The sequence below is a fragment of the Equus asinus genome, chromosome 2 (genome assembly GCF_041296235.1).
Source record: "Equus asinus isolate D_3611 breed Donkey chromosome 2, EquAss-T2T_v2, whole genome shotgun sequence".
Taxonomy (NCBI): domain Eukaryota; kingdom Metazoa; phylum Chordata; class Mammalia; order Perissodactyla; family Equidae; genus Equus; species Equus asinus.
The window spans coordinates 23,083,882-23,109,348 of NC_091791.1; the positions used below are offsets into that span (position 1 = coordinate 23,083,882).

A 25,467-nucleotide genomic window follows, 5' to 3' on the forward strand; every position below is an offset into this window, starting at 1 on the left:
TAGGTAGGTGGTAAGCATTAATATCTTTCCTCACATTTTTATGCTGAATATAATTTAAATGTTTCATTTTCTCACTCCCAGTCTCTTTTTCACTAGCATTTTGCTCAAAGACAGTTGTCTGTAGTACATTACTTGACTTACATCATTATGATGGTATTGATGCCACGTTTATCAAATTGCATGACTATCTGATTGTTTGACATGCATGTCTTCTCCTTCAGCTATTTTCAGACCTGAGATGTATCAACACAATGTTGGTATTAAACTGGGCCAATTTTTTGGTAAAATGCCTCATATTCATCATCTTTTTAATTTTCACAATAATCTTGTGAGAGTGGGATTATCGCTCCCATTGCACAAAACAGGAAACGGAGGTTCAGAAAGGATAAGTAACTTGGCCAAACTGATATGGGGGGTCAGGGACAGGGCACAATTTGAAAATTGCTTTGGTCTGACTCCAAAATCTGTGCTTGTTTTGTAGATTTTAATGTAGAATTTAGAAATGAGAACCTTTTAAGATCTGTTTGTAAAATTATTCATCTAGAATGGATTTCAGAGGAGGTTGGATAGAGGCAAATCCTGGCTATGGAAACTCCATCTCCTTCTGAAAAAGGAATGCCTTTAACCTGTGCCTGTCACATTGCATCCCTTACTCCGTTGGTGACAGTGATTGATTGCACTGGGCTCACACTCCCCTCTTGATCTGTAGAGAGTTTTAAAATCAACACTCGAGGGATTCATTGAGCAGAAGGTCATCTGCACGTTTTGAGATCTGGTCTTGGTTAATACATTTCTGAGTTAACAAAATCTGTTTTATTTCGACATTGGCTGTGAAAATCGAGTTTGGTGATCATTTGTATAAGATTTTTTCACCTGACCCTTAATTGACTTTCTTTAACAAACTCACGTTTTTCCTTTTCTGATCAGAGCTCTCGTCCTAATCAAGAATGCAAATAGAGCACGGCAGGGAAGGCACGATGAGTGGAATAAGAAAGCTTACTAGATGTGGAGGCACATGGACTTCAGTTTGAATGCCCTTACCAGCTATCTCTTCTTTTCTTTTTGTGAGGAAGATGATTAACCCTGAGCTGACCATCTACTGCCAATCCTCTTATTGCTGAGGAAGACCGGCCCTGAGCTAACATCTGTGCCCACCTTCCTCCACTTTATATGTGCGATGCCTGCCACAGCATGGCTTGACAAGCAGTGCATAAGTCTGCACCCAGGATCCAAACTGATCAGCCCTGGGCCACCGAAGCGGAACATGCAAACTTAACCGCTGTGCCACCAGGCTGGCCCCACCTTACTAGTTATCTTAAAAGTAGAGAGACTGTCTGCTTTCTGCTGTCTGGTGAGGCATAGTCAGTACTTCCTCTGAAGTCCACCCAGGTCTGACCCAGTGTGTTAGTGTCTTCCACTTGAGAGTGTTGAGTACTTTGTGCTTATAAGTAAAGTTCTGGGAAAACAAAGATGACACAGTGATCTGTGTCCTTGACTTGGGAGCAAGCAAACCTTACATTTCATGTGATTAGGTCCTTCCCTATTGTTCCTATACATAGATGTTTACAGAAATTCCTGAAATTTGAATGCCATTATTTAAATCAGGTACTAGTATTTGCACAGTAGTTTGTTTTATATCATCTCTGTATTGGCAAACATGCCATCTTTACTGACAAAATGCATCATCTGAGAGTAGAAATTAAACCTCTTTTTGAAATGAGCTGGTACCTTCTAGAAAAGATAATTAAATATTGACTATGAGAATGAGTCACCTCTTTTTTAGAAAGGTATGAATAGAATAGAATTGGGCAAAAAGTACATGGAGTGTTTTCATTTATTTATGATATTAATAAGTGCTAACATTTAAGGAGTACTATCTGTATGCCCAGGACGACACTAACAACCTTATACAAATGATCTTATTAACTTTTAATTCTGCAGATATATGCTGAGCACATAATATGTTTCAGGAACTGGTCAAGAGGTGTGTGAAGTGGTACAAAAAGTTATGAACATTCATATGAGGAGTAGAAGATGCATGTCGTCCGATGGCAGAACTGCTAGAGAATTAATGGTGAGATGGAACCTTCTAGCTAGGCTGGTTATGAAGGCTTGTGGCAAGGGTGATGCTTAAATTGGACCATGAATAATAGGGAGAACTTTAAAAGGGGAGTTTTGAGATGACCATAAGTGCATGGTAGGGGAAAGAACTTCAAGAGCAAATATGGGGAGGAAAAAGATTAAAATTCCTTAATCTGTAAAATCAGTTTTGAATGATTACAAGTATATTGCATGCCTAATGAGAAGTGGAAAATCTGTGTCAAAAAGAAAATCAATGCCATTCCTTAAAGATATGATTACCTTAATTTGCACATTCAAACAGTTAAATCTCATCTTGGATGTTGTTGATTCTTTTTTTCCTGATTTATTTCTCAAACACAGTTTTCAAAACAGGCTGCCCAGACTGCCACTTTGCTTTGTCTTCAAATTTATATACAAATTCTGTGACCTGCCTTTCTGTTTCTTAATTAGTGTCGTACACCTCCAGAAAACATAGAGAATACATCTATGTCTCCCAAGGGGAAACAGGCCAACAGCATCCCTGCGGTGGCCAAAAGTGATGGCCGAGAAGAGGTGTGGTCAGTGTGAGGAGGAACCAGACTCTTGGAATGTAATGGTCACTCCTGACCAGGACTCGCTCTGCTCAGATTAGATGGTTGCAATAGTTAAAAGTTTGGCCAGAAACATAGGTAAAATCTTACTGTGCTAAGTTCATACTGAAAGAGCAGAGTTTATTCTAAAATGTGGGTAGGCATAAAAGGACCGGAATGCTCTTGTAGGAAACCCTACGTGAACTTTTACATGGACTTTAAAGGTTTCATGTCTGTTTCTGCTGAGATCTGCTCGATGTTTTTATACGACCTTAAATCAGTAATGTGCCTTTTCACTTTTCAAAATGCTTCGGTTTTGAAGAATTTTGCCAGGTTCCTTTAGTTTTATTCTCATCATAGTCCTAAGAGATAAGAAGGACAGACATCATTGCCTACGTTTCGTGGGAGATGACCCTGAGGATCTGCTGGTTTCGCAGGGTGATGTACAGGTCAGCTGCTGCAAGAAGAGGGACTAAAACTTAGGACACAGCCTTATGCCACTGACACCTGGACTTGCTCGGGCTTTTCTCGCCATGGGTTGGGGACAGAGTTTATGTTTTGACTGAAGCCTATGCTTCTGCCCCTCAGGGACCACTATTGAGGACAAGTATAGAAATTAGGCTCAGGGCTCTTGGGTTCTAGGAGAACCTATTCAAGTTCTCTGTGCTGGGCTTTAGGCAAGTTGCTTGGTGCAGAGTGATTTATGGGTCATTATTAGCCTTTAAAAAGTGGCTGACCATACAGGGTACTAATAAGATTTACTGCAAGTAAGGTGCCATTGCCTATTGATACAAGTGTTGGTTTAGATATTGACAATTCTAAGTGAGTCATCAATGACTCCTTTTGCTCTTCTTGTATCTGATGGAGGCTGGGGGTTGGAGACAGGGCAGAGGGGAGTTTGCTGAACAGGAGAACAGGTCTGCTCCACCCAGATATGCTATCTATGTGATAACAGAAGTTGACTTTTAGCAACAATAATAACAATTACCACATTCTCTGTAAGCACAATGCAGAATATCACTGCATTATGTAATTTAATCCTCACAACAACTCTTGAAGTAGATATTTTCCTCATTCCAACGTTGTGGAAACTGAGTCTCAGGGGCATTAAGAAACATGCCCCAAATTACCTAGGGAAACGTGGCAGAACAGGGGTTTGAGGTTTGCTCTGAGTTCAGCTCCAAAGCTCTTTCTGCTGGCTCACACTGCCGCTGTGTGTGGGTTTATTATATTTAGGGAATTCACAAGTCAGTTCAGAGCGATGGTTGAGAGAACTCTTGACAGGAGCAGAAAAATCTAAGTGTGCCCCTTTCCATGTCACACTGTCTCAGGTTGCTGACCTGTTTTATTTGTTTCACGACCTCCATCCATCCCTGTGAATGGCTCATATAGCATCACTAATGTGTATCCTCTCCAGCTTGTCATCCAGGGAGAATGTGTGGGAGCTGGCACTTGATTTCTCCCTGCCGGCTACTGACCCTGGAGACATGGCAGGAACAACATGGACACTCAGTTTAAGATAGTGCTACTCAGACCGGGTATTAGGTAATTGGCTAATCATACTGTGCCCAGGAGCCAAAGGTTTGAGGGCTCTGGTCGTCTTCTGCATTAGAATACCAGAGGATGTGGGAACTCAGACCCATAGGCCATGTGATGCAGGGCTTGCCTGTTGGGAAAGTAAACGATCTTCTGTTTGGTTCTTTGCTTCCCACCACTCTCTTGGTTAGAATCATCAAGAGGGCATTTGTCACTCTGCTTTAGAAGCACTGCCGCTGATCTCCACCTGCCCTACCCTGCATTTTGCTGACTGGATGGAGGGATTTTGAAGTGGGCAGACCCGGGCTCTCTCAATGGCCACTAAAACTATATTCAGGCATGGTCATCAGGCCCCAGCATTTAAATAACCTGGGGTGTTTGAAGAAAATTTAGGCTCCAGATAGTATTTTGTTGGAGGGGGCAGGGCAGTGAGCAGGAATTTTGTGTGTTAATCACCCCCCAGGTGATTCTTTCTAACACTAAAGTTTGAAAAATATTTCCCTAGAGGATTCTTCTATGGGCTTCCTGGTCCCTGAACTTCCTCAGATTGCCTGCATATTGTGTGTATATGAACTTTTTTTTTTTTTTTCTGGAAAGAGTTGAAGTCCACAGCTTTCAACAACTTCTCTAGGAATCTGTGAACACAGTGCGGTAGGACCCTCTGAAGCAGGCTGGCGGGGAGACGATGACGCACCTACAATATGGGATGTCATGCCAGCTCTTCAGAAAGAGGAAAGACAGTACCTTTTCCTGGAAAGTCGTCTTTCTACTGTTGAAATAAACACTTTGCTTTGTCATTTACATAATGGGAATGAGTTCTAGGTACTGTCTTTCCTGGGTATCCATGGAAACGAGATTTGTGTTCTGAGGATAAAAGGGTGAACTTTTCTAACTATAACATAGTGATTAGTAGTAAAGACTCTGGAAGCAGACTCCTTGGGTTTGAAGCATTGCTTCAACATCTACTAGCTCTGTGATGTCATGAAAATAAGTCTGATTGCATGCCTCTATTTATTTCCTCATATGTAAAACATATCCTTCTTAAAAGTTTGTTATGAGACTTAAATGGGTTGATATACATGTAGTGCTTAAAACAGTAACTGGCAGATAGTAAGCCCTCAAGAAATGTCAGCTATTGTATTACTATTATTACTTTGTGGTTATAGTCATCAGTGAATTAATAACAACAATCATGATAATAAGCATAATGCCTAATGCCCACTTAGCAAATATGTATTATATGTTGTTTGTGACATTACCACCTCTTTTGTAATGATGCTCTCTCCCTTTTTCATTTTCATGTTTTGTAGGGCTGAGGCCCTTTCTCATCTTTAAAAAAATGTTCTTTGTTTTTTCGTATTCATTCATTACAGCATTTATAACTATACACTCAGAGTAAACACTTAGTAAATTATTGCTGGTTTTTTTTCTTTTTTTGAACTTCACTTGGTCCACAAGAAAGCAAAACCCATGACCTTGTACATGAATGTGATAAAATATTATACCGCCATTAAATATATTATAGACACAGATTTGATGACTTAGAAAATATACACAGCAAAGCAAAAAATAAAACATAAATTTCAAAAATAGTAAGATTTTAAGTTCCATGAAGGTAGAAATTTTTGTCTCCTGTTCTCTGATGTATCTCAGATATTTAACAGGACATCTAGTATGTAACAGGGACTCAGTAAACTGGTGAATCTCTTTCTATTTTTGTAAAAAATAAATAAATAATGGAAAGAAAAGGTGAAAAAAATCTGGAAAGATAGAGCTAAAATGTTACCCTTGATTATAACTGATTTTTTTTTTTTTAAAGATTTTTTTTTTTTTCCTTTTTCTCCCCAAAGCCCTCTGGTACATAGTTGTATATTCTTCGTTGTGGGTCCTTCTAGTTGTGGCATGTGGGACGCTGCCTCAGCGTGGTTTGATGAGCAGTACCATGTCTGCACCCAGGATTCGAACCAACGAAACACTGGGCTGCCTGCAGCGGAGCACGCTAACTTAACCACTCGGCCATGGGGCCAGCCCCTGATTATAACTGTTTTGATTATCATTTAAATTGTTTTGTATTTGCTGATATTTCTTTCATGAACATGCACTACTTGTATTATTTTTTTTAAAATATTTAAACTTAACAAAAAGAGATTGTGAACTCAGATTCATTATATGTAATTCTAGGCACCTAAATTTGACACACATACGCAAATCTCTCTACTAGAGTTGTTAGATAGTTTAATGAAAAAGGTGGCAAAAAATATCACTTTATGTTTTTTCTTCTGAATGTGTAATAGCAGCTGTTTCCAGGCCTTTCTTCATCAGTTTTTTTAATTGGAGAACAGACAGATATGGAGGTACTTGCAACAATAAGACTATATACTAGACTTTCTGGTGACCTATAATTCCAAGAAAGAGAACATACATATCTCAATTTAAGTATCAGACATTAGCTTGGTCTTGATATTCATCTACCCATCTACCTATCTATCTGTGCATAGAAATTCACATACGCACACACCCACACACATGCACACCCTTAGCCATATGTATAGATAGTGAGTTGAGCCTTATATTCCACCTGTGACCTCTCACCCACGGAGGTGAGTCATTAGATGGTCTCTCCTGGCCATGGAAAAGAAGTTTACTGATTTAATGGCTTAAGTGGAAGGCAACTGAAGAAGAAGAGTGAAAGGAAGAGGAGGAAACAGAAACTGAGATACAGAGAGATGGAGAAAGAGGAAGACAAAAAGAGTATGAGAGAAGCAGAGCAAGGGAGATGGAAAAGCAAGAGAGGAGTTGGGAACGAGTGAGAGGAGAGGGAGCAAGAGAGAGAAGGACAGGGGCAGGAAGAGAGAAAGAGGCTACATCAGAAGCATGGAGACCCAGAGATCCAAAGAGAGAATCATAGGAAGAAGGAGCAATCAAGGAAAGCCAGTGACAATGGAGAATTTGTAATTCATCAATGTCTTTTAAAAGTTCCAGAGTAGAACTTGATCTAGCATTCACTAGAAACTTTCCTAATATACTGATGAGATTTTTTTTTTTGTTTAAGTTTTGGTATAAGTTCTTATTTTTTTATTCATAGACATCATATCGCACTACTAAAGTACCCCTGAGATGTGTGCCAGATTGCGGGGCACAGGGGTAACACAGTAGCCACCACAGTTCCCTTTCAAAGGTATGTGCGTGTGGCTCCTGAGTTTACAAAGAAAGGATATTTCACGCGTTTTTCCTTTTTGGCTTGGAATGGGTTTGACCTTTAAAACAGTATTCACCCAAGTGGTTAGATTTCTAGGTAACCCACAAAAACTCAGGGTCCTGGTATTGGAGCTTATGTTGTAATTTAGATGTCCAATGATTTGATAACTATATAGGCTCATCTGGGCATCAAACTAGACTTGACAGTTTCATTTCTGGATGAAAACTGTACTTCAGAGCCAATGTTGAAGAGTAGATGTGGTGGCACCAAAGACTTCGATAAATTTGCCTTCTTTGACTGCAGACGCTCGACAAAAGTTGTTGGTAGCCACATATGCTTCTCTCCTCTATGGAAAAAGCAAAGCAAATTGGGAATTTTCCCTCTTTGAAGAAACTAGCATAGGTCAAACATTGTGTATTTTTGCAGTTTGTAAAAGCTACATTTTGTTTAGCTTGGGCTGCATAAAGGATTTACTCAACTAGCAATACATTTTATAGGAAATTTTTGACAGTTGTCCATTTAGGACATGAAACTATGGTCGAGGGTACAGATGGGCAAACTATGTTCCATGGGACAACTTTGGCTTGCTATCTGTTTTTCTACATAAAGTTATATTAGAACACAACCTCGTTCACTTGTTTTTGCATATTGTCTGTAGCTGTTTCTGTGATGCAACAGCAGACTTGAGTAGTTGTAGCAGAGACCACTTATGCAATGCTAAAAGTATTTCCCATCTGGCCCTTTACAGGAAGAGTTTGCTGACCTCTGGCCTAGATCATGGGGAGGGAATTTTTAACCATTCCGTTTATGTTTGTCTATGCTGTTTTGAATTTTTTTTGCCACGTGTATATATTCCTATTGTAATAAAACCATTAAAACATTTTAAATGATTGTGCTACATGCTAAGATGTAGCCTTTGCCCTTGAGGTTGCATATGCTGATGGGAATAGACAGTTATACAGACAGAAAACATTGCAATTTAATATGATAAGTGCATAATAAGTATCACAAAGATTTGTCCAAAGTGCTATGAGGACAAAAATGGGTGAAGAGTCAACTAAGCTGCCTGGGAGAGGGAAGGAGTGATTTTACAAGGAATTAATATTTGACCTGGCCTTTATACAAGACTAGGAATTGGCCATCCCAGGGACCCTTGAGAGGGGGAGAGGATACCTGTAACCATTTTCCCTCCTTATTATGAGAATTAGGTCCACCTTAGTGGTTCTCAGTACATTTAACAAGATGTGACCAGTCTTTTTATCTTGTTAGTCATTTCCATCTCGATGCCATTTGGACTCAGTCTAACAATCTTTAAATATCATGTTCGATTTCCTTTTTCCTTTTGACTATCATGTCTCTGACTAGACCAAAGAATCTGAGCTCCCAAAAAGATAAAGACTTGCCTTAAATCTTAACAAACATTTGCTTTCTCATCTCTTCACAGGAGAATTTTACTAGCATGGTTTTGACAGAGTTTTCCCTTGATATTTATTATGTTGCTGCTTCTACACAAGACAAAAATGGTTGATTCTGTCATGTTTTGGGGCCTGTGGCCTGAATCAATGTGGCTATTGGGTGCCATATGACAAGTCAGTTGTCATTTTCTATTAGTGCAATATTGTTACCCCAGGAAGTGTGATGATATGTGCTAGAGTGCATGACATCACTGTTATCTACAATCAGCCTGATATGTACATAAAAAGTGAGGGGTTGTGTACCTAAACTAGGTCAGTGCATATCTTATGATTTTAACCTTAATGTCTCTCTCAGAGCTGCGCCCAAACAAGAAAGTTAACTCTTATAAGACATTTAAAATGTTTTTCCTCCCAAGACTCCCATCCATCTCTTCTTCCCACTATGCATATTTTTATTTTTTTTTGAGGAAGATTAGCCTTGAGCTAACTGCTGCCAACTTCTCTTTTTGCTGAGGAAGACTGGCCTTGAGCTAACATCCATGCCCATCTTCCTCTCCTTTATATGTAGGATGCCTGCCACAGCATGGCGTGCCAAGCCGTGCCATGTCCGCACCTGGGATCCTAACAGGCGAACCCCAGGACCCTGAAGCAGAATGTGCGCACTTAACCGCTGCGCCACCGGGCCGGCGCCTGCATATTTTTTAAAGGTAAGTGTACATAAAAAAGTGCCCGTGTCGTCATTATACTGCTTGTAGGACTTTCACAAATGAACACACCTGTGTAGCCAGCACTCAGGTCAAGATAAGAACATCAGGATCATCCCAGAGGCCCCACTCATGTCCTTTTGTATTCAGGTCCCTGCTTCAGGATAACCTCTGTTTTGACTTCAGATAGCATAGGTTGGTTTTACTTGCTTTTATACTTTATGTAAAATTTATATAAATGGAATTCAATTCTATGTCCTTTTTTATATATGACTTTCAATATTATATTTTTTAATTTCTTCCATATTGTATTTATTTTTAAATCATATGAGCTGTATAATTTGAGAGTAATATGAATAGTTCTTTTATAAACATTCTCATGTGTGTCTTTTGGTGAACATATAGACCCGTGTCCAATTCTGAGGACAATTATATTCAGCATTAGTAGATATTGCCAAATATTTTCCCAAAGTAATTGTACCAATTTATATTCCCATGGGCAGTGAATGAGAGTTTTGGTTACCATACATACGCCTGCACTTGATATTTTTCATCTTTTTCATTTTATCTATCCTTTGATCATGAAGCATTATCACATAGTGATTTTAATAAGTCTTTCCCTGATTACTACTGAAGTCAGTTCATTTGGATATCCTCCTTTGTGAATTATTTGTTCAATTCTTTTGAATTTTATTCTGTTACCTGTCTTTCTCTTACTGATTTTTGGAAGTTATCATTTTTTGCTATATTTGTTGTTATGTATCTAATGTGGCTGAGTCGTTTGTCATATGTACATATGTATGCCTACTATGCGGTTTGACTTTTCATCATCTTAATGGTGTCTTTTAGTGCATAGAAGTTCTTAGTTATAATCTATTCCTATATAGTTAGTTGCTGTTCAGAACTTTTCAGGGACTGATTTAAGAAAACTAGCCTACATCAAAGTCATCAAAAGGTTTTCCTATATTTTGTTGTAAAATATTTATTACTTTATCTTCCACGTTTCAATGTGTAATTCATCTTGAATTGATTTGTGCGTATAGTATGAGATAAAGTGAAGATGCATACATACATGATTTTTCTCTATGGCTATACAGTTGACACAGGATTCTTCCTTGATAAGATCATTCTTTCCCCACTACTTTACTGAGTTACTTTGTCACAAATTTGTTGACTGTTTATTTGTTGATGTCTTTCCGAACTCTCCATTCTGATCAATTAGTCGGTTTTTCCTTGTATTAATATCATATTATTTTAGTTATATGGCTTCATCATAGGTCTTTATATCTACCATCTTTATATGTTTAGCAGTCTTCTGTTGTATGCTAGACAGCATAGAAAAGAATCACAGAGACTATAACTGACATTATTTTCCAAAAGAGAGGATTTCTCTTTTTCTCTGTTAGGTTTATAAGCTGGGGCACTGACCATCTTAGGCTTATCAAGGACTGACGTGGGTTTTGTCTGGGTTTCAGCTATAGCAAGACTCAATCTTTTCTGATTAGCCCCTGCTACCATGGTGGGGTTCTCCATGGCCTTTGATTGAGATTCTGGGGTATCTGGTGTCTTCAGCCCTGGAAACCGGCTAGAAATTCAGTTTTCTTCACAGATATTCAGCTTAGCTTTGATCTCCTATCCCATGCACTACTCTCCTCCCTTTCTTTTTTTTGTGGAAAATGGCTGTAGTTTGATGTCTACCAAACCTCCACCCTTGTCACTTCAGCAGTGCAAAAAATAGCCAAAATAGCTGCTAGTTTTTCCGTCAGCTAAGGAACTGTAGTTTTCTGCCTACTGTCCAGACTGGTCCTCAGACTCTAGCTTTGCCCAATATTAGGATATGCCCCCAGGTGAAATGTGATTAGATTCTCAGTATCAATTCACCATTCCTTCTAGGACTTTAGTCAATTTCCTGTGCCGGGCCCCTGCCTCCTCCTAGTGGGTTTTGTTTACTAAGCACAACAAGACTGCAGATTTGCCTCTTTGTGTTCCTGTGCATCCTCAGAATTCAGCAAACGTTTGTGGAACAAAGTAGACATACAGGTCTCTTAGAATGGAGGCAAGGAGAATAGTTAGAAGGCTAATCTGGGCAAGAAGCTATGGTGGCCAGAATTAGCAGGTTGCTTATTAAGATGGATGGATGTAAATTAAAGTGGAAAGCTTTGATACAGATTTTAGGATGTATAACAAGTAACCATGGGGAATCTAGGAAGGACGGTGGGAAAAGGAAGAGTCAAGAAAGGCAATGCCCATGCTTCTACCTATGGCAATTGAGCGGTATGTGAATCTAGGCAACTGTAAACCTTAAATGAGTTAAGTCAACAGAACTGAATTTGTAAATTCAGTTCAACCTAAGCTCTAGCTAAGATCACTCAGCTGGTTCTATCCTCTGAGTCTGCTACTAATGGAATCATTTCTGTTGCTTATCCACCCTTTCTTGAAATATCCTAATATAACTCAGTTCTCATAAAAGACTGTAAGATGTATATGTTAATTCCATGGCAAAGAGGGTTTTTAATGTTAAAAAAATACAATTGAGGGAACCATTAAATGTCTTCTGCCCCACCACAATAAAGTAACAATCAATCCCCTATACCAGCAAGTGCCCTAGTGATCTTATGAGGTGAGGGGTTCATTTATTCAAGTGGTAATGAATTAACAAATGAGTGAGAAATGAAGGCTGCCCCTTCTTTGCTGATTTTCTTCTCTCACATCTTGCTTCCTTCAAAGTTATCCTTCATTTAAGCATCTCAGAAGAGAACCTAAGATTGGAGTTGGATCTTAATGTTGGAGAGCGAGAGAGTGCAAGAGGTGGTATATAAAGAGTATAGAGAATGTGTGACTTATTGTTAGTGATTTGACCAATGTTTCACAGCAATGACTTTTAATGCTCCATTCCCACTGCAAGTTATGAATGTGGCTAATGGAAAAACGTAATTAAGAAACCAGCTTATCTTACTCTGTAAAAAGCACAACTTTTGATTGAATTGGTGGGTTTCTATTAATAGTAATAATCAACTACTAAAAGTATTAGGTTTCTATAGGTAATGACGGGGACTTTCTTTCACTGATGGGTTGTAACAGAATCCATTATTATTGTAGGTATTATTTTCTATTTCAGAATGTGTGGTGAGGTTGTTCCCAGAGTGGGCACCTCTGTGTCCCCAAGGTCTCTGTCCAGTGAATCCCTTGCCATTCTAGCATGAGCAGTTGGCTTCCACTTCAAGTGCAATTCTTCTGAAAACAGACTGCTATTTTACACGGTCTTGGTGTTACAGACTTCCGTGTGCCACTGACTTTAGACCTTCGCTGAAAGCATCTCCATGAAACTGGTAATTCGTTAAGTGCCAAGGGCTGGATGAGTTCATTCCCACCACATCAGCTGCTGTGTGATACACAATCATTTTCTCTCAGTCTCTGTCTCTTTTTCTCTCTCTCTCGCTCAATCGAAAAGTGAATCTGTTCCTTTCTTTTTGGAAAGGCTTGCCTCCACAGTTTGAACTGGACTGTGCGTTTCAGGTTGCTCACAGTCTATGAGAAAGTAACATGGAAGCCAATCCTTAGAGAAACCAACTTGCTTCCTTGAGAAGGACATTTCTTTTGTGAAAAGTGATTGCAGACTTCAGTAAAATTATATGAGGGAGAGTAAAATACCTCATTACTGGTAGGGTCAGGCTCATCCTGTTTATGAGCTCCATTTAATTAATTATTAAAGGCTAAGACATTTAGAGAAAAACTTAACAGCATTCTATTAAGGTCAAAGTGGCTAAGATTAAAATTTAAATAGTTTTAACTATCGTGTTGTTTCAAGAACGTTCTCTTCCGTTTGGGGAGGTAAACTGAGATAGGAGGTAGAGAGGTCTACAGTAAGAGTCAGGAGACTTGCTTCAAATTCCCCCTCTGCTGTCAACCTGGCTCTGTGACCTCAAATGTGACACTTACTTCCTGTAAATCAGGGGATAAAAATGCCCATTTCCAAAGCTGGTTGTGAGGAATCCATATGCTGTGAGAGTGGCTGGCACAGTGAGGGCCTGGCTCACTGTCAATGTCCAGTGAATGTTTGGTTCAATATCTGTGTCAATATTTCCTATGAGAGTTTGTTCAGGAAGTTTCTCTGAACCAGGAAGTTTTGTAAGATGCCAGTGCTCACGATTTGTGAGCACTGGTCGGGAATTCTCTTTTTAGGCTGAGGGAAGATCATCAGACCTGATCTAGAAGATTAGTTTTAGTTCTGATTTGTCCTTCACCAGTTGTGTGACACGTGCGTAAATCATATAACCTTTTTTGAATATTTAGTATCCTCATCTGGGCTATAAGCATAATACTTAATACAGTCAATACATAATACAGTTCGGGGTAGCATGAGCTCTGAGTGGCACTGCCTGAGTTTGAATCTCAGCTCTACTACTTACTAAATGGTAACTGTTGGCAAGTGACTGAAACTTCTCTGTGGATGTTTCTTTATCTATAAAATAAGCATAATGATAATAACCACCTCATAAGATCTCCAAGAGGCTGACATGAATCGACACATGGGAAATGTTCTAGCAGAGTGTCTGTCACATGATATGTGCTCAATAAATGTTAATTGGGATGATTTTTATTTCTTCCTAGCCCTTGCTTGAATGAAACCACCAAACATGGAAACTAGAATGCTGAGTGCACTGTCAATATAGTGTTAATGTCATGACAGTTCTCTGAAGAAAAAGAAAACCTGTCTGATGTTCCCAGTTATGTCTTACCTGAATTTTTTTCTCATTTTTTCTTTCCCCTGATTCTTTGTGCCAGAGTAGCAGCAACTACAGCAATATTAGCCACTATAGTCCAGGGCCAAACTGCCAGAAACCAGCATGAAAGAGATCACCTTCCTCCCCACCCTGCCACTGTGCCCCTGGGTTTTCTTTGGCAGGAGTGCTTCACGTATTTCCTCAGAAGCCACATAGCTGTGAGCGCAGCAGTTTTCCTGGAACCAGCGTCAGGAGGTCCCTGCTTCCCTGTGGCAGGCTCCTGTTCTCACTGAGGGTATCAAGAGTTTCTTCATCCAAGTGGAAGCGCATGGCCTTTCCCTTCCTGTTTCAGCAGCTCCCACTCCCAGCCTCAGACCCAGTCAAGACAAGTGGGGCTGCTGCATGGAGTGAGCCTCTCTGAGCCCCTGAGGGAGGTTATAAGAGCTTCTCAGAGAACAAAGCTTTGGACTGGACTTGGCTTTGCTGTGATCCATTTTCCCGGCAAACCATGGTGTTGAATGAAGTTAAGAAGATGCTCCCTGCAGATTGCAGTCCGGTCACAAAGGCTGAAAGTTGAGGGGAAGTGGCCATTGTTCCCTCCTGTTTTATCACTCCAGGGTCTGTCTCCTTGAATCTTTGTTGGAGTTATTGGTATCCTGGCTTTGTCCATGTACCCTGGTATTTGAGTACTGGTGCTCATAGCACTAGTAAAAAGGGAAACCTAGAAAAAAAATCTAAAGAATAAAATGAAAGTCATTTGTAACCCATCTATTTGTAAAGAAAATAAAATTATGTTTTTATACCTTATACTTTGGTTGTTTCCACATATATTTTGATGTGTTTATGTTTAATTATTGAAATTATGTGACACATGTGTTTCTGTGGTTCTTCATTTTGCTCTCTTACTGAACATTATGTTGTTTTTTCTCATGCCATTACCAGTTATTTATAAGTGTTATCATAATTGTCGCATCATAATGTATTGTTGAATGAATACACTATAATTTACTTAATGAACCCCCTGTTGTAATCCTTAATTTGTAGCCAGTCTTGAGGAGCTTTAGGGCTATTCTCTATGAGAAATGGAATACAGGAGAGGACGACACCTTGAGATTCCCATTGTAGGGTTTTCCTTTTCACACATTGGGGTAATCTTTTCACCCCTTTCTTCTTTTCCAAAGTGGGCAGAGTTGACAGGATGTGTAGATCAGATCCTACCAAAAGCTGAAAAAACAGGCTGATTCATGTGTGTGTGTATCTGCACTTTACAAATTCTTCTTTAAAATACTATTCTGGTGATTTCTGTACTTAAGAAGTTTGGGTTGTTTAATTTACTGATACCAACTGCGCCCACCTAGCGCTTGAGCTACGTCTCTCTTCTGACATCAGAGAATTTTCTTCATCAAGGAAATTCAAATATCAAGAAATCACTGGCTTTCAATGTCAAGAAGAAAACTTTTAATACACTTGAACCCAGAGCCGGAAATCAAAGAATCCCAGACATGTCTTCCATTAACATAATCTGGGGCTGCCCAGTTTGTTAACTTTGAGCATAACTTTGGCAGCAGGAAGGCTCTGCCATCATGTAGTCAGATCAGTCGTCTGGGGTAGTTGCTCAGGGGGCAGTATCCACACTCCTCCGCAGACTTACAGAACCAGCCACCAAAATAGAGAATAGGAATCTATATTTTTAACAAACTCCCCAAGTGAATTTTGTCAGGTAAATTTAAGAAATGGATCATGTCCCCTACACAATAAAAGATTTCTAGGCCATCAACTCAGCCTGAAAGACGATTGCCTTACCTTGTCCTCACACTTCTATTTCCGAGGAGTGTTAGCCTCTTAGATATTGGGTTTTTCTTAAAGAATTGTTTCATCTTTTGTAATTTTCAAAATCATGATTGGCAAACAGTAGCTTCATAAACCTGTAGCAAGGCTGATGAAGGAATTTTTGTAATGCAGAAGTGATCATTTTTGAAAGAAACATCCCACATCTCCCCAAAGGCACTGCCACTAATAGAGAACCAGCTGCATTCCTCAGTCACAGGCCAATACCACTCTTGTGGAATGGATAAAAACTGTGTTATCGCCTATGGGGACTGGCTGATTTGAGGCAGTAGCATATGGCTGACTGTTAAAACAAATCAAAATAAAACCAAACAGAATGTTCTGGTGGCTTGGCCCCAATAGAATTTTCAAAAGCCAATACAAAAGGCTAAGCCCGGATGCAGCCTCACTCCATCTGTGCTTCATCTCCAGCCCAGAGAAACTTGAGCCTTCGTGGGCCTAGTGTACTGGGCTGCTTCCAATGCACTGTTTGTCCAGACTTTCCTCTTGTAACAGGTTTCTTTTTGTGCGGATGAGAAACTACTCATTGTGTATCCTCGTGTACCTATTAGAAAGGATGAAAAGTCTTCCACTAACATGACCCACTGGTCCCAGTAGTGAGGGTACCCAGATGTGATGGGCAGGTCCTCATGGTGGTCAGCTGCCATAAAGAGGAGTGAATGGTCTCTGTTCTTCCCCTTCCTACATATAATTTCAACTACCAAGGAAAGTAGATCTTTAAACTTTTATGGTCCTAATGCAGACAAATGTGGTAGATAAGAATTATCTTATGAAAAAGCAGTGAAGGGAAAAGGTATGAGGAGCAGGAGTGGGAGAGAGTTACAGCCGGTCTTCTCTACTCTTCGCATTTAAAAAAATTGGGAAGTGCAGGGCGAATCTTCCTCAAGCAAAAAGAGGAAGACTAGCAACAGATGTTAGCTCAGGGTGAATCTTCCACAGCAAAAAAAGAAAAAAATTAAGAAGTAGGATAAGCTTAATAATAAGAATAGATTAATGCAAAAACTTTTCTTTGTTGAGCCACCTCCAGGAGACATTCCTGTTCTCTATTCCCTAAGTATTGTGAAGCTGTTGGATTTTGTGGGTGAGAGTTGTGGGTACCTGGCTTCTAGCAGAGCAGGAGCCACAGTAAAGTGGGGACATCCCTCCATGAAGTGGTGTCCCCTATAAAAATTGCAATGGACCTCAGGGCCATTTGCCCATTGCATATATTTTCTGGAGCATTAAGGAAATGACAAGCATGTTTCTTATGTATGTGCCCAGTTCTCCAGTGAAAGAGGAGAGAGGCGGAAATGGCCCCTGTAAGTTAGCTCTGATCATGCTGGGTCCATGAAACCCTTCACAAAAGCAGCTGGTCCCTCCCGGAGTCTGGGTGTTAGTCAAGCCCAGACTCTTTCAGTAAAGGGTGTAGATACTGTGGAGATGGCCAGCTGGGTTCCCAGAAGCAGGGTTTGAGGGAACAGACCCTAAGTAAGAGACCCTAAGTAAGAGCAAACAGACCATAAGTGAGACCAAAGCCGCAGGTCGCAACTGGCACAGACACAGGGCAGACCAAATGGGCCCAGACATAACAGGAGCCAGAGGGACAAAACTTCCAGAGGCAGAGCAAAGTAGGTGGTCATAAGTCTCACAAAACGCAACTGTCAGAAGTCAAAACGGCAGGCCTAGCAAGCAGAGTGTGGCCGGGAGTAAGAGGTCTCTTTCAACCTGGGTAGCCACTTGTTTCATCCCAGGAGCCTTTGTCTACCTCATAAGGGAAGAGTACCATTTGGGCCTTATGTGTGGTATTAAATAAAAGCACCCATGAGGAATGAGGGTTGATGGGAGCACTCGTCTCCCCCTCCTAAAGGAAGCATTGCTTGGGATTCTCCCTGCTGGATGCTTCCTAGATGGTGGCAAAGCAAAGACTCCTGCCTCTCTGGAGTCCCAGCACTTAACTTGTTTATGTGTGTGACCCCAGCATCCCCATGCCTCTCACACACGGGAGCTTACACTACAGTTCTCAGCGGAGGCTGGTTCTCTCTGTCTGCCCCCCTGAGAAGTGGTCAGAAAGGATCTCAAAGAACAGGGGCATCACCATGCTCTCAGCAGAGAGGCCAGACCAACCTTCAAACAGCACTGACTCATTGCTACATTTTTTTAAAGCATGCTTTGGGGTGAAAGGGAAAAAAGTTAACATCTCAGAGTCCTGACATCCTCTACTCTTCCTCTCCTTCCTTCCTTCCTCCCTAATTTTTTTGGGGAGGTTTCAAACTCTAAAAATGTCAACATAATGATAACTAAACTACTCATTTCACATTTTCTTGCAAACTTTTCATTATTTTTTCTTTTGTGGTTGTTGAGTATGATCCAAGAATAAAATCACTGCACCAATTGAATGCCCACTTGGAGCTGAAAATTTGGATGGGGGAAGGCTTGGAAGCCGTGTGGCTCTGGCCGGTGATGGTAAAACGGTCAGTGCTCCAACGTAATTACGTTCCAGGTGAATATTCATGACGGCCTAAGTGCCATGACATTGTATGTCTGATCAGTAAATACAATAGAAAGGCTGCGCTTCCTCTCAGTCCTCTCTCTTTGCCCCCAGAGCTGTCTCCCTCACTGTTGGATGAGCTGGATTCAAGCGTTGGCTGTGCATGTTGGAGAATTTGCTATTGATGAGGTGTCTGTGCAGAAGTTTTGCAGACAGAAGAACACTCCCCCGACCCCCCGATCCTGCCCCAACTTGAAGAGAGAACTCTGGCATTTCCTCAATCTGTCTGGCTTAATTGATTGTAAAGCTTGTTTTCTTTTCTTTTTATTCCACTTTTTCTCCTGATTATGGAAGCAATACATATTAATGTTATAAATATCAAGCAATGTAAATTATAGAATCTAATGTGACAGTCACCCATGATTAAGCCGCCACCTATAGATAACCACCATTCACTAATATATAGTTTTCCTTTGATGATTTCAAGAACATATTGAAGGATTGTGTATGTGTTTATAAAATAACGTTTAAATACACAGCCATGCACATGCACAGAAATCAGTCCATACAATGCATATTATGAAACTTGCCTTTGTTCCCTGACAATAGATTTGTCATTTTTTCTATCAATCCATGCAGCTGTACCTCATCCTTTTTTTTTTTTAAAGTAACAGATTTTATTTTTTAGAGAAGTTTTAGAGTTACAGAAAAATTGAGTGGAAAGAACAGAGTACCCACATAACTGCTCTGCTCCTCACACACACAGCCTCCCCCACATTCAACATCCCACAGTGTAGTGATACACTTGTTACAATCCATGAAAAGACATTGACACAGCATTATCTACCACTCATTGTGTTGTGTATTCTCTGGGTTTTGATAAATGTATAATGACATGTACTCACTATTATCACATCCTACAGAATACTTTCTCTGCCCTAAAGAATCTCTGTGCTCTACCTATTTATCCCATCTTCCCCTGAACTCCTGGAAACCACTGATCTTGCTATTGTCTTCATAATTTTGCCCTTTCTAGAATGTCATATGTTTAGAATCATATGGTATGTATCCTATTCAGATTGGCATCTTTCACTTTGAAATATGCATTTAAGAATCCACTATGCCTTAATGTGGCTTGATAGCTCATTTCTTTTTAGTGCTTAATAATATTGTATTGTGTGGATGTACCAATTTGTGTATCTATTCACCTACTGAAGAACATCTCCGTTGCTTCCAAGTTTTGGTAATTATGAATAAAGCTGCTGTAACCATTCAGGTGCAGGTTTTTGTGTGGACATAAGATTGCAACTAATTTGGGTAAATACCAAGGAATGTAATTGCCGAATTGTATGATAAGAATATGTTTAGTTTTCTTTAAAAAAAACCCCCAAAACTGCCAAACTGTCTTTCAAAGCAGATTGAGCCTTTCATGGATCATTTCTTTGGTTTTTCATTAAAAAATCATTGTCAAACTCAGTCATTTAGGTTTTCACCTGTTATCTTCTAGGAATTTTATAGTTCTGTGTTGTTCTTTTAGGTCTCTGATCCATTTTGAGTTATTTTTTGTGAAAGGTGTTAGGTCTGTGTCTAGATTCATTATTTTTTTATTTATTTTTTTAAAGATTTGTATCTAAGCTAACACCTGTTGCCAATCTTATCTTTTTTCTTCTTCTTCTCCCCAAAGCCCCACAGTACATAGTTGTATATTCTAGTTGTGAGTGCCTCTGGTTGTGCTGTGTGAGATGCCTCCTCAGCATGGCCTGATGAGCACTGCCATGTCCACACCCAGGATTCGAACTGGGAAAACCCTGGGCCGCCGAAGTGGAGCACGCAAACTTAATCACTTGGCCACTGGCTGGCCCCAAGATTCATTATTTTGCATGTGAATGTCCAGTTGTTCCAGCATCAGTTGTTGAAGAGACTACCCTTTCTCCACTGAATTGCCTTTGCTTCTTTGTCGAAGATCTGTTGACTATATTTCTGTGGGTCTATTTCTGGACTCTCTATTCTTTTCTGTTGATCTATTTGTTTATTCTTTTGTCAATACCACACTGCCTTGATTATAGTAGATTTATAATAAGTCGTAAGTCAAGTAGTGTCAGTCCTCCAACTTTATTCTTTTCCTTCAATATTGTTTCAGCTATTCTGGGTGTCTTGCCTTTCCATATAAACTTTAGAATTTATTTGTTGATATCCATATCACAACTGGAATTTTGATCTTAACACTATTGAGTCTTCCTATCCATGAACATGGAATATCTCTCAATTTATATAGTTTTTCTTTGATTTCTTTCAACAGAGTTTGGTAATTATTCTCATATAGCTCTTAAACATGTTTTGTTAGATTTATACCTAAGTATCTCATTTCTTTGATCCTAATGTTACCTCATCCTGTTTAATGGCTGCAAAATAGTCTTTCATGTGGCTGTATTTAAGAACTCTCGTTAATTCTTAAGTGCATCTTTAGTTTGGATGACTTTGAAAGGTGAACAAACAAAAGCATATCTTTGGCCATCCACTAAAGCAGAGGTGGTGATATATTACTTGTTCAAGCTGGAGACCCAGAAAATGAAGGAAACCAGGCTGTATTTATGACCCAAGATGACAATTGTCAAATAAATCACCATAAGTAGCAGCAAACTAAATTGCACAAATAGGGCGAGCCTACCAAAAAAAAAAAGTACCTAAAAACAACTTAGCCAGATAGATAGGTAGATATTTTTTCTCATGCTCTTCTAGGAACCACTTATTCAAAATACCATAGTGAAACCTAAATACTCGTCTAGTTCTTGGGTTATATTTGTAACCAATCCAGGGAAGCTTAAAGTGATGTTTCACAATAGTAGTCTAAATTTTGATTCATTAGAGATTATTTTGGGATGCCTTTGATTTATATTTGCACGTATCTTTAATGTACTCCATAAGATTAGACTTTAAAGGAGGCTTCTCCTTGAACATTTATGAAGGGATTTAATTTATTATTTGTCTGGTGTCTCCTTTAAAGGTCTGGAAGGCTCCTCTTTAGGATTCATGCAGTTGTTTCTACGATATCCTGAAGTCTCTTCCATCCCACCTGCTCAGGAAGTGTGAGCCCTGAATTGTAGCTGATTTGAAGTTTAAACAGACTGTAACTCAAGTGTGATGGCAACTCCACTGTTTGTTCACCAGGCTGTTAAGCTTGTCATTTCCCAAGGCAGCCTACAGAGCAAAGTTTTATTTAATTGTTCAAGCACAAGAAATAAAAATATCCAGGTGCCCTGCTTGTCTGAAGCTTTTCGCCTGGACCTTGTCAGCAGTTAGCATTTAGCTTAGAGAGAAATAAACTAGGCGACATGACCTGTGAAGATGGAAGACCACAATAAAGTTATAATACACAAGATCTCAAAAGGATGATTTGAGGATGAAAATCTTGCATGAAAGAAATGTTCTTCCTCACTTTTACATAAATAATTAAAAAAAATATTTGGAGAAAATGGTCATTAGGCTAAAACTACAAAATAAATACAGATGACCAGACTCTATTTCTTTGACACATTACTTTCTCCTTTTCTTAAAGTTTTTTGTACAAGACCAGGAATTAGTACAGTCTAGCAGTAATGGTACTGGATTCCAACAATTACCAGTCATTCTCATCAGGTTGATTCAGAGTGGGAAATTTTGACAGGAGATTTAAAAGGAACTGAGAGTGTGATCACCAATCCTGAGCAAGATTTTGGCATTGGTGTTCATCAACCATTGGTGAATTTCCAGTTCCTTGGGAGAAGTGTGATGGAATTCTCACAAGGATCTTGTCTGAGGCACTTTGATGCACTGTTTAGCAATAGCACTAGCACTTTTGCCTTTGTGGAGATGGATGAGTATAAGAGGAAGATGTGTTGGGCTATTTTCAAGGCTCTACCGTAGTTTTTAATTACAATGATAGTTAAGGGTGTCGATGTTGAGAATTGAATAATATGCATAGTCTGTAAAGCCACAGATATCAGGAAGATGAGGCTCATGAGTAGGTGGGCAGGATCAGGTGGGAGACTGAGAAGTGACCACCATCCCTAAAGGGGAAGCAGATGTCCATCTCCAGCAAAGTGTTTCAATACGCCAAAGAGAGCTCAGGAGAAGAGCTGAAAAACTTCAAGTTTGTTTTTAAAGCTCACTGTCGGCTTAAGCAAGTGATTTGCTTTGGTCAATAGAATGTTAAGAGGTATTATTTATGCAGAAACAAGAAAAACTGCTTGTATGGGTCCATCTCCTCTTTTGGAATCCCGCTGGCATGAGTACAAGCCTAGGATAACCTGCCTAGGGTGAAAGGCCACAAGAGAAATGTGCCCTAAACAACCAGCATAGAGCCAGCCAACTTCCAAACATAAGGGAGCCCAACCAACATCAGCAGAACCAATTACACAGCTATAGCTAACTGCGGGCACATGGTGAGCCCAGCTGAGCCTGGTCTATATCAGTGGAATTGCTCAATCACCCCATAATTCATAAGCAAAAATTAATGTTGATTGTTGTATAACGCTGAGGTTTTATGGTTGTTCTGGTTAGACAGATTTTTTTGTTTGTGTGTCAGGAAGATTGGCCAACACAGCATAGCTTGATGTGTGGCACTATGTCTGTGCCAAGGATCCAAACCTGTGAACCCTGGGCCACCAAAGCACAGAGTGAGAACTTAACCGCTACACCACCGGGCCAGCCTCGGTTAGAAAGCTTTAATGTGGCAATAGGTAACTGGTACACCAGTCCATGGAATGCCATCAACGAATGTTAGCTATATAAATTCATATTTCATTGATTCTAAGGTGCTTTGATGATGGTGCCATCTTGATTTTTTCCAGAAGCTGTCTCTAGAAAGTTTTCACCTAATAGCACTATAACTGCCACCTGTCTGACAATGACTATTGCATTCCGTCATTCTTAGATGCATCCTGAATTTCAAAGATGTTAAAATGCAAAAATCCTGCTTATTGTAGAAAATTTCACCAAGACTTCACCAAGCGTAGCTGAAGTCCAGTTCCTTGGAGCCAGTGTGCTGCAGAGATGAAGGTCGTCAGCGTGATACAATACAGAATCAGAATTTCAGGTTCATAGAGAACAGCAGGACCCGGAGATTGTGTGGCCAACAGTCCCCTCCATTAAAGCAAGTCACTGCTGTCCTGTTTTATCTCCTAGCTGACCAGAGGAGGAACAGTTTGGGCGACCCATCAGGGTCCTCCAAGTTGCCTAAACATCACAAGGACAAAGATTTCAGAAACATAGCTTTCTGTCACACTTAGAGTTTGAAGGGATAAAATATGGGGTCCCCTAGGGTCTCCTTATGCTGAATTGGGGCAATGTTTTATTAAGCTCCCCATAAATAGCATTAAGATAACAAGGGAGACTTTAAATCCTACAGTTAAAAACATTCATTGTATATTTTGCTTTTTATTGTTTCTATCCAGATGCAAATTAATATTTTATTTTGTTACCTAAATCTTTTAAAATTTTTAATAGAATGGGGTATAGGGGGTTAATGCTGGACATTTATACTTTTAATAGACGTTCACAAGCATTACAAGAAAATCAAAACTGTCATTTCATTGTTATATGTTAATTTGGACCAAAAACATTCCCCCGGTTGAGTCCTATCTCTGGCTCCAAATAATCTTCATCTGTTGAAAAAAAAAATCATATTCTCCTTCCAAAAACAAGCTTCTCTAAATCACCTTCTATAGACTCTGAGGGTGTCCCCAAGCTGTTTGAAACAAGAATGGTGCTACAGGGATCCTGATTGCCCCTTTCATGGTCAAAATCCTGAAGGGGACAGCTCTCAGTCAAGAGGAATTAGCATACTGTAGCTGAGTGCTGAGCTGATTCTGAACCCTCTTTCTGCCAAGATAGTCCTCTTACTGCCTTGTGCCTATGTTTAAGAAAGTGCCTTTGGCATTATTAATTATAAGGCTTGAGAATCAAGCTACTGATTTATCCTCATTTTCTGAGATATAGCTTTGATTTCCCGCCCAGATGCCTTGTAGTTCCCTGGAAGGGCGAATGTACTACCAGTTGGGGTGGAGAGAGCATGGTTTGGGGGTCAAAAAGAACTTGACCCAAATTCTGGCTCCACTGGCTGTGTGATGTCGGCTAAGTTCTCTGGTTCTGAACCTCAATTTCTTCCTTACTTAAAAGGTATGGTGGTGATAAATAATATTGCCTTAAAGGTATGGTGAACTTTAGAAAATCTAAGATACAACAAACACCTGTACATGGAGAGGTTGATTACCATTCTACCGTCTTTCTTTTCCGATCCCGAGCTTCTCTCTCTGGACCTGGCTACAGCTGCTACACTTTGATGTCAAACATCTGCCGGAATATCCAGGTTTGCTCACTCTCAAATGGCACAAGTTCATGTTCTTCCCATTTGGTGGGGCATTCCGCTTTTTGATGGACTTCTCTGAAGTGACCACCAGCCTAGATTAACACTGCTTATCTTACTGTTTGACACAATTTCTCTGTTTGTGAGTGTTTATGTTGCTGACCATCCCAGTGGGCATGCTGGGATCTCTTTCCCTTCTCAGGGGAACCATGAGACCCACTCCTTATTTCTTTGCAGCCCTGGCCTCAGCAGCAACCAGGTAAGGAAGACTGTGGATGCACCAGTGCAGCCCATTGCTATCCCTGGGAGCCTCGTTCAAAGAGAACTTGATATGGAAGTTGGGTCACCTGTGTCACCTTTATATAAGAAAAAAAGGTGACATTGTCTGGATCAGGGCCATTTGACTCCACTGGGATCACTGTAAACATTGACATCAAGTTCTCTGGAAAGTTCATGTGTCAACACAGAATAAGAGTGAATATTTAGTGAGATTTTCTCTGTGTCAGGCTCTCTTCTAAAGGCTACACATGTATGATTCCATTTAATACTCACAACAGACCTACGGTTTGAGTGGTATAGT

At 39.9% G+C, this 25,467-nt stretch overlaps 1 long non-coding RNA gene across 1 annotated transcript; it reads left to right on the plus strand.

The window, feature by feature from the left end:
• The first annotated feature begins 1,941 nt into the window (after positions 1-1,941).
• LOC139044591 (uncharacterized) lies at positions 1,942-14,954 on the plus strand. The gene is made up of 3 exons (XR_011501658.1): positions 1,942-2,074; positions 9,370-9,508; positions 14,296-14,954. It is a non-coding gene; the product is annotated as an uncharacterized lncRNA (long non-coding RNA).
• The last annotated feature ends 10,513 nt before the right edge of the window (positions 14,955-25,467 follow it).